Raw genomic sequence first — 13,077 nt, 5'->3', positions numbered from 1 at the left:
ATCGCGGTGCGCGGGCCTCTCACTATCGCGGCCTCTCTTGTTGCGGAGCACAGGCTCCAGAGCACAGGCTCAGTAGTTGTGGCTCACGGGCCTAGTTGCTCCGCGGCATGTGGGATCTTCCCGGAGCAGGGCTCGAACCCGTGTCCCCTGCATTGGCAGGCAGATTCTCAACCACTGCGCCACCAGGGAAGCCCGAAATTGAGTTTTTTGTAATGAGGTGGATGGACCTAGAGACTGTCATACAGAGTGAAATAAGTCAGAAAAAGAAAAACAAATACCATATGCTAACACATATATATGGAATCTAAAAAACAAACAAACAAAATGGTCATGAAGAACCTAGGGGCAAGACGGGAATAAAGACGCAGACCTACTAGAGAATGGACTTGAGGATATGGGGAGGGGGAAGGGTAAGCTGGCACAAAGTGAGAGAGTGGCATGGACATATATACACTACCAAATGTAAAACAGATAGCTAGTGGGAAGCAGCTGCATAGCACAGGGAGATCAGCTCTGTGCTTTGTGACCACCTAGAGGGGTGGGATATGGAGGGTAGAGGGAGGGAGATGCAAGAGGGAAGAGATATGGGGATATATGTATATGTATAAATGATTCACTTTGTTATAAAGCAGAAACTAGCACACCATTGTAAAGCAATTATACTCCAATAAAGATGTTAAAAAATAATTATTATTATAATAATATGACATGATAGAGGTGGTAACCCTTGCTACAATGACAGTCATATTATCATGTAGAAATGTATTAAATCAGTATGTTTTGCACCTTAAATGTACACAATGTTGTATGTCAAATATATTTCAATTTAAAAAAACCTCTATTGGTTTTTTGCTCTTAAAGGCATTGAATTTGTATTTTAAATTCAGTCTACAAAATAAAGTCCAGACAGTTTTCCCAGTGGGGAAAAAAAAAAAAAATTAACTTAAGCAAAATACTCCCCAAAGATGCAGAAGGTCCTCAGTAAAGACTTTTCTAATTACCCTAAGATTCTAAGGTATTGAATAAAAAATCTGGGGATATTGAATATAAAGGTGCAGAAGTTATTATAGCAACCACACATCTCAGTTTATAAACCAGCTTCACGCGGTCGTCTCTGAATAATTTGGTTAACAAGAGCAACAAAATGTCTACCATTTTTAATGGAACATTATCATTCTATAAAATTGGATTTGAAATTCACTGTGTGCCTGTTGGTACACTAGGTATTAACCTCAAATAGGAAAAAAATTTATTTACTTTGGATTGCTTTCAATGTTTTAAAGTTAACAAATTGGCAGCTGAAACATTTTGAAAAGGCCAGAGAAAATTAACTGTGTGTTAGTAAGTAAAACAAAGATGATTTGCTTCAGCTGATAAATGTGCTCTCCCCTTAAACTCACAGCATGAATGTGGGGTCCCAGCACCAAGCACTGTCCACACACCTCCCTGTCAGAACCAAGTTGGCACCAAGATCCAGGGCCCTGCTTATTGGTCTTGCTCTTTGGGAAGTAGGACATCATTGTTTTTAATCCAGGTCAGATGAAAGCTTTTGACTAAAAGAAGCAAAATGGCCAATGTTATCATTTCATCCAATGACACAATATGTTTCAAGTAATTCCAGTCATAAAATGATGTGGGTAAAAACAGGACCTTGCTGTTTATCCATCCTATATGTAATAGTTTGCCTCTGCTAACCCCAAACTCCCAGTCCTTCCCTCCCCTTTGGCAACCACAAGTCTGTTCTTTGAGAAAGTCCTTTTGATACTCCTAAGAGTTCTTGCTGCTACCTGGGCACCCTGAGAGAAAGGCTTTTTAAATGACCATCACTTTGAAGCCATATGTATCCAGCTACCTCTGAAGGGAGGAAGGATCGACAAGAGAGGGAGGGAGAGAAATAAAGAACCTAAGAGAAGACCTTGGGTAACCAAGGTACACATTCATGCTTTTAATTGTGTCTGGAAATTTCTTCCCACTCTCTATATCTGTGATAGCTGATCCTTGCAGAGTCTCCTTCTATAAATATTTTGCAAAAAAAAGTTTAAAATCTTTATTCATAGAAATCTTACTTTTTATTACACATGCTAAAGCAATAAAAACATGTAATATGTAAGTAGAATCCTATACATTTAATTGCTGAAATAAAGAAATTAATATGTATTGAAAAAGGTATTCTGTTTCAGGGACTTTTCATTCAATGTTTCATCTAGGCAGGTATTACAATCCCCCACTTGATAGATGAGAAACGTAAACCAAAGAGAGGCTGAGGAAGCCAGAACCTTGCGGGCTCTGGACCTTGGGTACCCCCTGGCTTCTCCAAGTTCCCTTCACTTTAAAGTAGGACACTGATAGTATCTGTCTCATAGGATTGGTGTAAATAGACAGATAATCTCTTCTTGTTCTTACAAAGTGATTTACCAAATTTGAAAGGTTCTATAGCAATTTATCTCCAGTAAAGAATCATGCTTCCTGCAAAGTTAAGAATAAAAGTTACCAATACGTGTCCCGGAAAGACATGAGTTTTGTTTTGGTATTTCTCCCCATAATCATGAGGTTCTGTGCTCAGGGACCCCTGACACAGGCATGCCTTCCCAGGCTGAGCACTAGAGAGAACATGGTTATAGGGGGATCTCTATACCCTCCCCCAGCCGGGCTCAGGCTAGAGCTATGGAAACCGCGACAAAGGACCTGAAAATTGTGTGAACCCCCAGAGCACCAGCTGAAGCTGCTTAGCTATGGTCATTCATATGTAATCGCGTTGCAGAGGCTCCAAAGCTGCCAAGGACACTTTCTGTTACTCTCAAGCCTGTGCGTGGCTCAGAGTGGCACCAAAGCCAAAAGGAACTCCATCACCAAAAGCTAAAGCTGGGACTGCTCCACCGTAAGTGGAATCTGGTGTTATACACGATGACATATATGTAATAGAAAACATATATATAAAATACAGAACATATAAGAACATGTTATATATTATGAGAAGTATATTTTATATTGTGTCAGTTACCATTACAACAGGGAGTAGGTTTAGGCTATGAAAGGTCAAATGTTGTTATTCCTAAGGGGGGGACCTGCTTCTCAAGGTATTACTGTTTCCATATTTGTTTTCTGTAAACACATTAAATAAGTTTAAATCTCCCGAGGAGTATCTTCCTTTCCATAAGAGAAAAACATGCCTACAGTTTAATTCCCTTGGATAAGATTTAGCATGTTCATCATCACATTGGAATTATTAAAACAGAAGTCTGTCACATGTTAATGTTGCATCAGATTTAAAATATATCAATAGATAGTTATGGCAGCAAATTCACTCATAGCAGTTACTTTTCAAGTAGTGTAAAAATAAGAACCTCTGTTTTAGAAGAAGGACACAGATAAACTAACAATACACTATTTACACAGAAATAGGATGGCTCCCAAGGTTCTCTCCACAGCAGTTTTCACAAATCATAAATCTAACCCTGCAGATAGTACATTTAGCAGGCCTGGCTCTAGGAAGATAAGCTAATTATCAGATTTGTTCTGTTTACACTCCAAAAAATGAGTCAGTTGGTTTTCTGTGGGTTCCTGACAGCTATTACCAATATTACAAATAACCAAAGACCCACAAAAAATATTTGCATTTCACAAGTGGGATTTTACATCTTTTGCATTTTACCAGGAACCAAGCTCAGATGGTACTAAGGAAAGAGTGCCATGCAAAACATGATGCTTGCCTGAAACATCCAGCTTTTCACACTGAAGTGTTAATAAAAGAATTTATTAATTTAATTTCCCTTCGGTTGTGACACAGAATGTATCACTTGCAGCAAAATCCATCAGCTGTAACAAAATGATGGTAAGATTAGAGTGGTAGATAATGACTTATACCAAATAACTTTATGTTTTGTAAGAAGCACAATTTCAATTTAACCTTCATGTCCAAAGAAGGGTCCAGAGTCATTTTAAACACTGGCTTCAATGAATCAATAAATCTTTCATACCAGACATAAGTGGTTTAAACATAAATAATAGACATAAATGGATAACCAATCTAGGCAGCTTTTATAGGCAGATTTTATAAAGTAACAGATCAGAAAGAGATTTCTAGAGCTCAGTCCTGAGTTATACCAAAACCCAATAATTAGACCAAATTAAATTATGGTAATTGTTTATCACATGATATAACTTCTTGCTTAGGAGGTATCACATAAATGTCAGTAACCTCTCCCATGATGTCATCTCCAGTGACAACTGCTATTTTCAAATTGACACCAGCCTTCCTGGCCATCTTGTCAAGGGCAGCAGCACACTCCAGAGGATTGGTACCCCCAGCATTGCTGATCATGCGCACACCTGCCAGAATAGAAACACCATGGCAACCACTCTGACCTGAGTCCCATCACCAGTTTACATTCAATGAACTGCTTTCCCTTCACATTACTTTTATGTTGTTTACATTTTTTTTTCGTTTTAGAGGCAAGCACACCACAGGCAATGGCATCCCTGTACAATATTTAAGTGGCTGCAGCCACTTCTGGTGTTTATGCTCCTCAGAAGCATGGCTAGTAACTGATGTGAACCGAGATGTAAAAGTTAGGTCTTAATAAAAATATCTGTGGGCTATTAAAGAAATAATTAGTTTTCATCTTTAAAATTGTCTGGATTTTCTAAATAATCCTCTAGAGAGAACTGATCCAATCAACTACCTTTCAGAAGCTCCAATCTTTAACTCCATCTCTGACAGTGATTTGTTGAGACAGGCCATGTGGAACACTAAAGCCTGAGAGGTGAACAAAATTCCAGAATTCTATAGAAGACAGGACTCTAGTGATCACCTATTCCACTAGTTCATATCTTTCTAAGGTTCATTATCCTTTGTGGAATCTGATAAGAGTTATGGATCCTCTCCTTAGAGGGAAAAACACTTTTTTGTTTATAATTTAGGGGGAATCTCAGATTCCTTGAAGCCCATCCTTGGAAATCAGATTAAGAAACCTTGACCTCATCTAATCACATCATTTACAGATGAAGACGGTAAGGTGCAGAGAGGCTAAGTGCCTTGTCCCAGGCCACAGCTTGTTAGTGACAGAGGCCAGATGAAAACCCACTCTTCCCACTTATTGTACAACTGCTGTGTCTGCGGGGTCAGACTCTCTATGGACTTTCGCGTGTGGGGAGAGGTGGGGTTAATGACAAGAGCCATCAGACAATATCTGCAGAGCTTTGAGTGTTCTGCTATCACTCCTATTAACTGTCCAGAGAATGAGGAAGTATATGCAGCTAGAATTCATACCCACTCATCCTCTAACAGAGGACAACATTCTTTCTCTGTTCTCACTCTCCTCAACCTATTCAGCTACATCTGAACCCACCCCTAACCTCCTTCCCTCCTCCCTCCACCCACCAACACTTTCTTAAAACTCCTTCCTCCTTGAGTTCTGGTGATTGCACTTCTAGGTTCTTCCCCTGTCTCTGCAAGGGCTCACCACCTCCATCCCCCTCCTCTTCCCAGGGCTTCCCTAAAGCTCAGCCCTACCCTCCTTCATATCCATTCTCACCCTCGCACAGAAATCCTTCCCAATAAGGGCTTCAATTGCTACTTCCACTGAATGAAGCTCCCTGCTCTAAACCTGCTTCTGCTTCCACCCTCTCCTCTAAGGAGAGTTAGTATCTTGGGCCTTATTTGTAGGGGAACATCTTGCTCTCTGCCACGTAGCAAGAGTGGTATTAATTCTTGTGGATTACTAGATATTTTATTATTCCAGAATTAGACAATATAAATAACCAATACCTGGGGTTCATGAGAAGTTTTGGTAAGTCTGACACCTTGCTTTGTTTTTGCCTTACTTTTTCTGGGTAACTAATTTTTTTAAATGGGATATAGCTCCTCCTGGTGGAAAATAATGATATTAAAAAACCAGACCCTCCTAACTGGTGTATTATGAAGTGCATCAACAATAAAACTAACGGGTATAACTATGTCCAGACTATTAATTATTCAAAGCTCTTCATCTTATGATCTTAAATAACAACATACTCTAAGGGATTTATCCTTCTTAAGCAGAGATACATTTTCAGTACTTAAAAAAGAAATATTCAGTAATGCCACCTCTGTACCCAACTGCAAGACTTTCTTTGTTAGCCCAATAAATAACAGCACTGTGATAATGAGGCCAGAGCCCTGGATTTGGTTCAAGTATGGTCGGCACCTTTTATGTGTCCTAAATCCACAAGTTTCACCCTGAGTCCAGCAAATCATCTTAGTAAGATTTGAACTGAGCCGCAGAAGACCCAGGGTGAAAGAGAGCAAACAACCACAATTCTAACCCTCTGACTAGAAATCAACCCAAATATGCTGGTTAGTTAACAGTGGCCATATTTCAAGTATTCTTTTCTGTAATGGCAACTGCCTTCTTTCCTCAGAACTACATCAATGTGGCTAATAAAGCCCTTTTAATAAATGTTCATTGAGTTATTTATTTACTTTTAGTGACTATATCAAACAGTTTTATTTATATATATATATATATATATATATTAAATTAATTAATTTATTTATTTTTGGCTGCGTTGGGTCTTCATTGCCGTGCGTGGGCTTTTCTCCAGTTGTGGCTAGCGGAGGCCAATCTTCGTTGCGGTGCTCAGGATTCTCACTGCGGTGGCCCCTCCCGTTGCGGAGCACGGGGTCTAGGCGAGCGGGCCTCAGTAGTTGTGGCTCACGGGCTCTAGAGCACAGGCTCAGCAGTTGTGGCGCACAGGCCCAGTTGCTCCGCAGCATGCGGGATCCTCCCGAACCAGGGCTCGAACCCATGTCCCCTGCACTGGCAGGTGGACTCTCAACCACTGCGCCACCAGGGAAGCCCCTATATATTTTTTATATATAAATCCTCTCATTCTTAAAAGTTGACATGGCACTGAAAACAGGAAATTAAGATGATTTAATGACAAACATTTTTCAGATTACTTTTTTGATGAATGCCCTTTATATATGGAACCATGTACAAAATCAGGAACATAGTCCATGTCCTAAAATATAAAAATAAATGTGTTATGCACTATAAAATGTATGTAATCAAGTCAAAGGCAACAGACTAATCAATCTTTTAATTACTTGCAAAACTACATTAAATATTAAGTAATTGTAATATTTATGTTTACAATCAATCAATGGAAAGGTCTAACATTATGTTCAAAATAAATGGAACTTTCATCAGCACCAAAGTGATGAAATAAGGATAATAACTTTAAAAAGTAATCACTTCTCTTTTGTGATCTATTAGCAATTTTAATTCCAAAGTTCCATTAAAATCTAAAATTTCCAACACTATACATGCCCTGAGCATTCATTATGAAAATCCAACACTAATTCTCAGTAGAAGCCAATGAGTTCACATGTAATTGATAGATTATAGAAACAGATGCAGGAGACCAAAAAGGTAGATTAGGGTAAGAGTTACCAGGAGTGATGGAGTTATTCAAAAGTATCTCATTTTCAGTCAAACTATAGTTTAAAGCACAAACTAGATAATTAGTTATGTTAATATGGGTTCATTTAAAAAAAATTAATTCTACCAAGTAAAAGCAGGTACTTACATAGACTAAATAACAAAGTTGTACTAAGACTTTTACATATTCTCTAACAAGCTAAATCATGTGAATGTTTCTCTAGTCTGAATGGAATTTCTACTGGGATAGTCCATGCCTCAGGCCAACATCTAGACCCTACATATTAATATAAGAAAATTTAATCCACTGGAACTAATAAAACTAACAGAAATATTTCAAAGTTAAGACTAAGACATTTATCACGCACCATACGTGACAGCATAAACAAATTTCCTTGCTAATAAAGCTTTTCATAAACATAATTTTAGTGGGTATATAAGCTTTCATTGCCTTGATCTCTCATCATTTATTTAATCACTTCCTTACTGTTGGGCATTTAGGCTTTTAGTTTTCTGTGTATGTTATACATAAGGCTGTACTATCCATCTTTCAGAGCAAAGCTCTTCCGCAGTTAGCTATATTTCCTTAAGACAATTCTGACAAACTGATGGTAAATAGCCAAATGACTTACATTTTTTCTCAATAACAAGAAGACCTCACATTTTAAAGTCTTACAATAAGTCACATAAACATTGTCTCGTATAATTAGCCATGTGTGGCTACATGGCCATTAAAATGACCACAGTACTTAACTTACAGACGATTTTTCTTTTGTAGCAGTTAGCAGACACATCTCTGAGAGATAATCAAAAACAAATAATCCAGCTGCTCTCCGTATAGTAGCTGAGGAACTGGAAGTAAAGCACAAAGTGTAATTTACTTTTTAAAATTTAAGTTTAATAATAATTTAATCAAAATTGGAAAAAATGTGTAAGATCTCATTTGCTTTACATTTTCCAAATACAGAAGCTGTAGCTATATACTTATGCTTTTTGGGGTTATGCCCTGGGAACCCTTTCTATTGCAATGAGTTTTTGGTCATTGTACTTTACATCTAAGCACTGTCATTTTAGGGTGAAAATCCACATACTGAACCCTGCTGATTAAAGGAAAAGTAAATTATTGCAGGGTAACAGAAAAGACAAGAAAACAGAAACATATCTATAGCAGTGGTAGCAGATATTCCTATTCCCAATGTGCTCCAAAAATTATTTCCCTCAAATGGTAAGGATCTCTTGGTAAAAGAAATGATATATTTCTAATTCATCAGGTGTTAAATCTTTGCTATTCCAAGCTTGTAATCAATTCAGGCAAAAATCAACACTGCCCCTCACGAAACTTGGTCTGAGGCAAATATGAGAGGTCAAAGGGGAAATCTGCTCTGACCAAGCCCCTAGTTTTGCTCCTTCCATGGTTCTAAGATAATTGGCTGTCTTTAAGTTATTTCCTAATTAAAAGCCTCAAAGGCAGTTCCCAAAATGCAAAACAGAGGTATAAAAAGTCTAAAGAAAAATACTATCAAAAGATATTGTTTCCTCCTAAACAGTGGTATGTTTAAAGGTAGGAGCTTTGTCTTAATGTGGGGTCCCGAAGTCTCCAGTACTGTACCCGATGGGCACTTAGCAAAAGTTGGTTGAATTAAGGGCTGAATGAATAAGAGAATATATTTCAAAACAGTTCTTCTTCTTAAAGGTTCCTTCACATCATATCTCTCATTTTTCATAAGTTATTATGCATAACCAAGGAGTACTTAAACCTCTAATTTCTTATTAACTGCCATAGAATCCCTTTCTTCTGACCTGTTGAAATTCCCAGACCTACTGTAAAGATTCTATGTAAAAGTTTTTCACAGGGAAACATTTTCCACTACGTCAGAGACCTTGGCACAGCAAAGCCTTATGTGAATACATAAAATAAGTGCAGTGTAGAAGTATTGCTTAATTACTGAGAAGTCATTTACACATTTTTCCCTATATAATGCAGCTACAGTATGCTATAAGACAGATGGATGGCTTTTACAATCATAAGAGTAAATTCAGACATGATGTGATATACATACAAAAAACCCTTTAAAATATGAGGAGAAATTATTGAAAGACAAATTGTTCTATAATTAATTCTATGTTATTTCTCCAGGACATTTCAGCTCAGAAAGGTCAACAGAAACTACTTTGAGATGAGAAGCAGAACCATCTGATGAAACGTCCGTCAGTCTCCAATTAAACTGTTCTACAGACTGCACGCAACAGAATCTTTTCATTAGGGATTTCAGAGAATGATGACAAATCTCACTTTGGGATTTCAGGTCAAGATGTTTAGTAAAAGTGCAAAATTCAAACAAGTCATAACAAGTGGTTGTGTCTGCGATCGTGGGAATATTGTGGGAAGGGAGAAAAGCAAAACAAGAACAAATGGATGCCACAAAGATCAGACAAAGCCCGCTTTGCGGCTGACAGATAATCACATGACCACCATAGGCTGCAGAGACAATGCAAACTCCAAGATAGAGATGGAAACCACATTGCAAATGAGTATCATGTATTTTTAAATGTTTCCTTGTTCAGATTCTTAAATCATCATATCTGCCAGTGAGAGTTTCAATAGTCCAGAAGCAAATGAAGTGGCTCACGAAATCTGCCTTCTTGAAAAAAGGTATCTGAACAAGTGGAAGACATAGTGGAAAATTTCAAGAAGGAGCAGAACTGGCTGTCAGTCTGCCTTCCCCACAGTGCACAGGAACATGCAAGGAGCCCAAGCCAAAAAGGGAAGGTGCAAGGATGCAGAAGCATCAGAGACCTAGCTAGATGCCTCTCTCCCAAGGGCTGTAAGGCATCCTCACTGAATTCACCCTCTGTGGAGATAGAGCTGAGGGTCGGAGTTGGATCTGATTTTGTCCCACTCTAACTATGGGGCTGAGGGCTACTGAAGAATTAAATGAATGACATTGCTTGTACACTGTGTTAATTAGAACTTTTTAAAAAAGTAAATAGAGATGAGAATATAAAAATAATCATCTTAAATTATTTCTCTATGGTTTATATTTACATTTTAAAAAGTTATTGTTGTTTGTTGAGAGCCCTGGGTTTTTGAAAGGTAAACAACATGATGAATTTGTTATAAACCTGGAGATAAAACAAAGACCAGTAGAAATGATCTTGGGTTCAGGAAATAGGTTGTATTCTGTTTTGTATTTCCAAGGCCCAGTACGGTGCTCAAGAAATATTTATTGTTAAGTAAATACTAAACTAAAACAATTCAAATTATGTAGATGTTCCAGAATTCCTGATGAATAAATATGAGACTCATAGATATTCCTAAAGAATAAATCAATGTACAATAAATGATGGATATACTGTGTGTGAGAGGCACTGTACCAAGCAAGAATGAATAAAACCTGGTCCCAGTCTTGTGAGTGCTTACCAGGCCGTCTTTACTTTATTGAAAAATAAAGGCATTTATTGACCATACCCAATTTCTTTTTAATTAATTAATTAATTAATTTTTGGTTACATTGGGTCTTCGTTGCTGCACGCGGCTTTCTCTAGTTGAGGTGAGCGGGGGCTACTCCTTGTTGTGGTGTGCAGGCTTCTCGTTGCGGTGGCTTCTCTTGTTGTGGAGCACGGGCTCTAGGCACATGAGCTTCAGTAGTTGTGGCACACGGGCTCAATAGTTGTGGCTCGTGGGCTCTAGAGTGCAGGCTTCAGTAGCTGTGGCACACGGGCTTAGTTGCTCCGCGGCATGTGGGATCTTCCCAGACCAGGGCTCGAACCCGTGTCCCCTGCGTTGGCAGGCAGATTCTTAACCACTGCACCACCAGGGAAGCCCCATACCCAATTTCTTAACTGAAGAAGTCTCTTCTTCAAGTGTAATGTCCCAAGGTCAAGTACACCCATCTCTTCTCCAGGTCTAGGACAACTCTGTCCTGGTTGAACCCTCACACGTTGGGATCATCTCCCTCTCAACACCAGGTGGTGTGCTCTGCTTGGGCCCCTAGGGAGCCTAGCCTTGTTCAGGCGGGGCTGTCAGGGAGGTGGGGTGTGGATCTAGGGAAACCTCAGCAGGTACCTGGGTTCTTGAAGTCATTCTGAAGCTGCACGTATTAAAGAAGGTGTTGTACATCACACCTTAAAAGGCACATCACAACCTAAGTAGGAGTGCTTGGGAATCCTCAAGAAGGTTTTGAGGCTGTCTCCATTTATGTAGCAGTCCTATAGACTATGATCCTTAAATCTCCACCCATAAGAATACAAAACTAGGCCTGGGTCTCAGCCCCCACACCCCACAGCAGTGCCCTAGAAGCTTCTAAACTTAGAGTCTTAAGAATATGGCCTATGGGTCTATGTAATATATAAATATTACAAATCACTTTACAGACTCATTCATTCAATAAAGATGTATTGATAACTTTACCTGCTGCTTTGGACTGAATGTTTGTGTCCCCATCAAAATTCATATGCTAAAATCCTAATGCCCACTGGGATGGTATTAGGAGGTGGGGCCTTTGGGTGGTGTTTAGGTCATGAATAGGATTAATGCCTTTATAAAAGAGACCCTACAGAGCTCCCTAGCCCCTTCTGACATGTGAGAATACAGCAAGGAACATTTGACTTGGAAGAGAGGCCTCATCCAACCATGCTGGCACCCTGGTCTCAGACTTCCAGCCTCCAGGACCCTGAGAAATAAACTTCTGTTGTTTGTAAGCTACCTGGTCTCTGGTATCTTGTTACAGTAGCCCAAAGAGACTAAGACATATGCCAAGCACTGTTCTAGACACTGGAGACACAGCAGTGATCAAAACTGTCTTTGGAGTTTACATTCTGGGAAGGGGGTGGGAAGAGGAAAAAAAATTCCAACAGATATTTGGCAAGTGCGCTGGAGAAAGATAAGGCAAAGTAAGGGGTTAGGAGGTACCAAGAGGGATTGGGTAGAATTGTACCTATTGGATGTGCAGTGGTCAAGGGCATGTGTGTTTTGTAAGATATTTGAGTGAGCAGAAGGAAGTGGAGCCAGCCATCAGTTGTCTGAGGAAAGAGTGTTCCAGATGGAGAGACTAATAAGTGCAAAGTCCCCAAGACAGGGATGTTCTTGGCCTATTGGAGTAATAGCTGGGAGGTCAACGTGCCAGCAGTGTTTTTCTTTAATTTATGTATTATTTATTTTTGGTTGCATTGGGTCTTTGCTGCTGTGCGCGGGCTTCCTCTAGTTGCGGCGAGCGGGGGCTACTCTTCATTGTGGTGCGCAGCCTTCTCATTGAGGTGGCTTCACTTGTTGTGGAGCACGGGCTCTAGGTGCGTGGGCTTCAGTAGTTGTGGCATGCGGGCTCAGTAGTTGTGGCTCACAGACTCTAGAGCACAGGCTCAGTAGTTGTGGCACACGAGCTTAGTTTGTCCGCAGCATGGGGGATCTTCCCGGACCAGGGCTCAAACCCGTGTCCCCTGCATTGGCAAGTGAGTTCTTAACCACTGTGCCACCAGGGAAGCCCCTAGCAGTGTTAGTAGTGGGAGGGGAGGGTGGCAAGAAAGAGATGAGGCCAGACTAAATCACATAGTCTTTTAGGTCACTGGAAGGACTTTGGATTTTACTCTGAAGGAGATAAACCATTGTACAGTTTTCATCCGATGCAGGACATGACTAACTTGCATGATTGCTCTTGCA

This window comes from Balaenoptera ricei, chromosome 5 (genome assembly GCF_028023285.1).
Source record: "Balaenoptera ricei isolate mBalRic1 chromosome 5, mBalRic1.hap2, whole genome shotgun sequence".
NCBI lineage: Eukaryota > Metazoa > Chordata > Mammalia > Artiodactyla > Balaenopteridae > Balaenoptera > Balaenoptera ricei.
Note: the sequence above shows the minus strand (reverse complement) of the source record.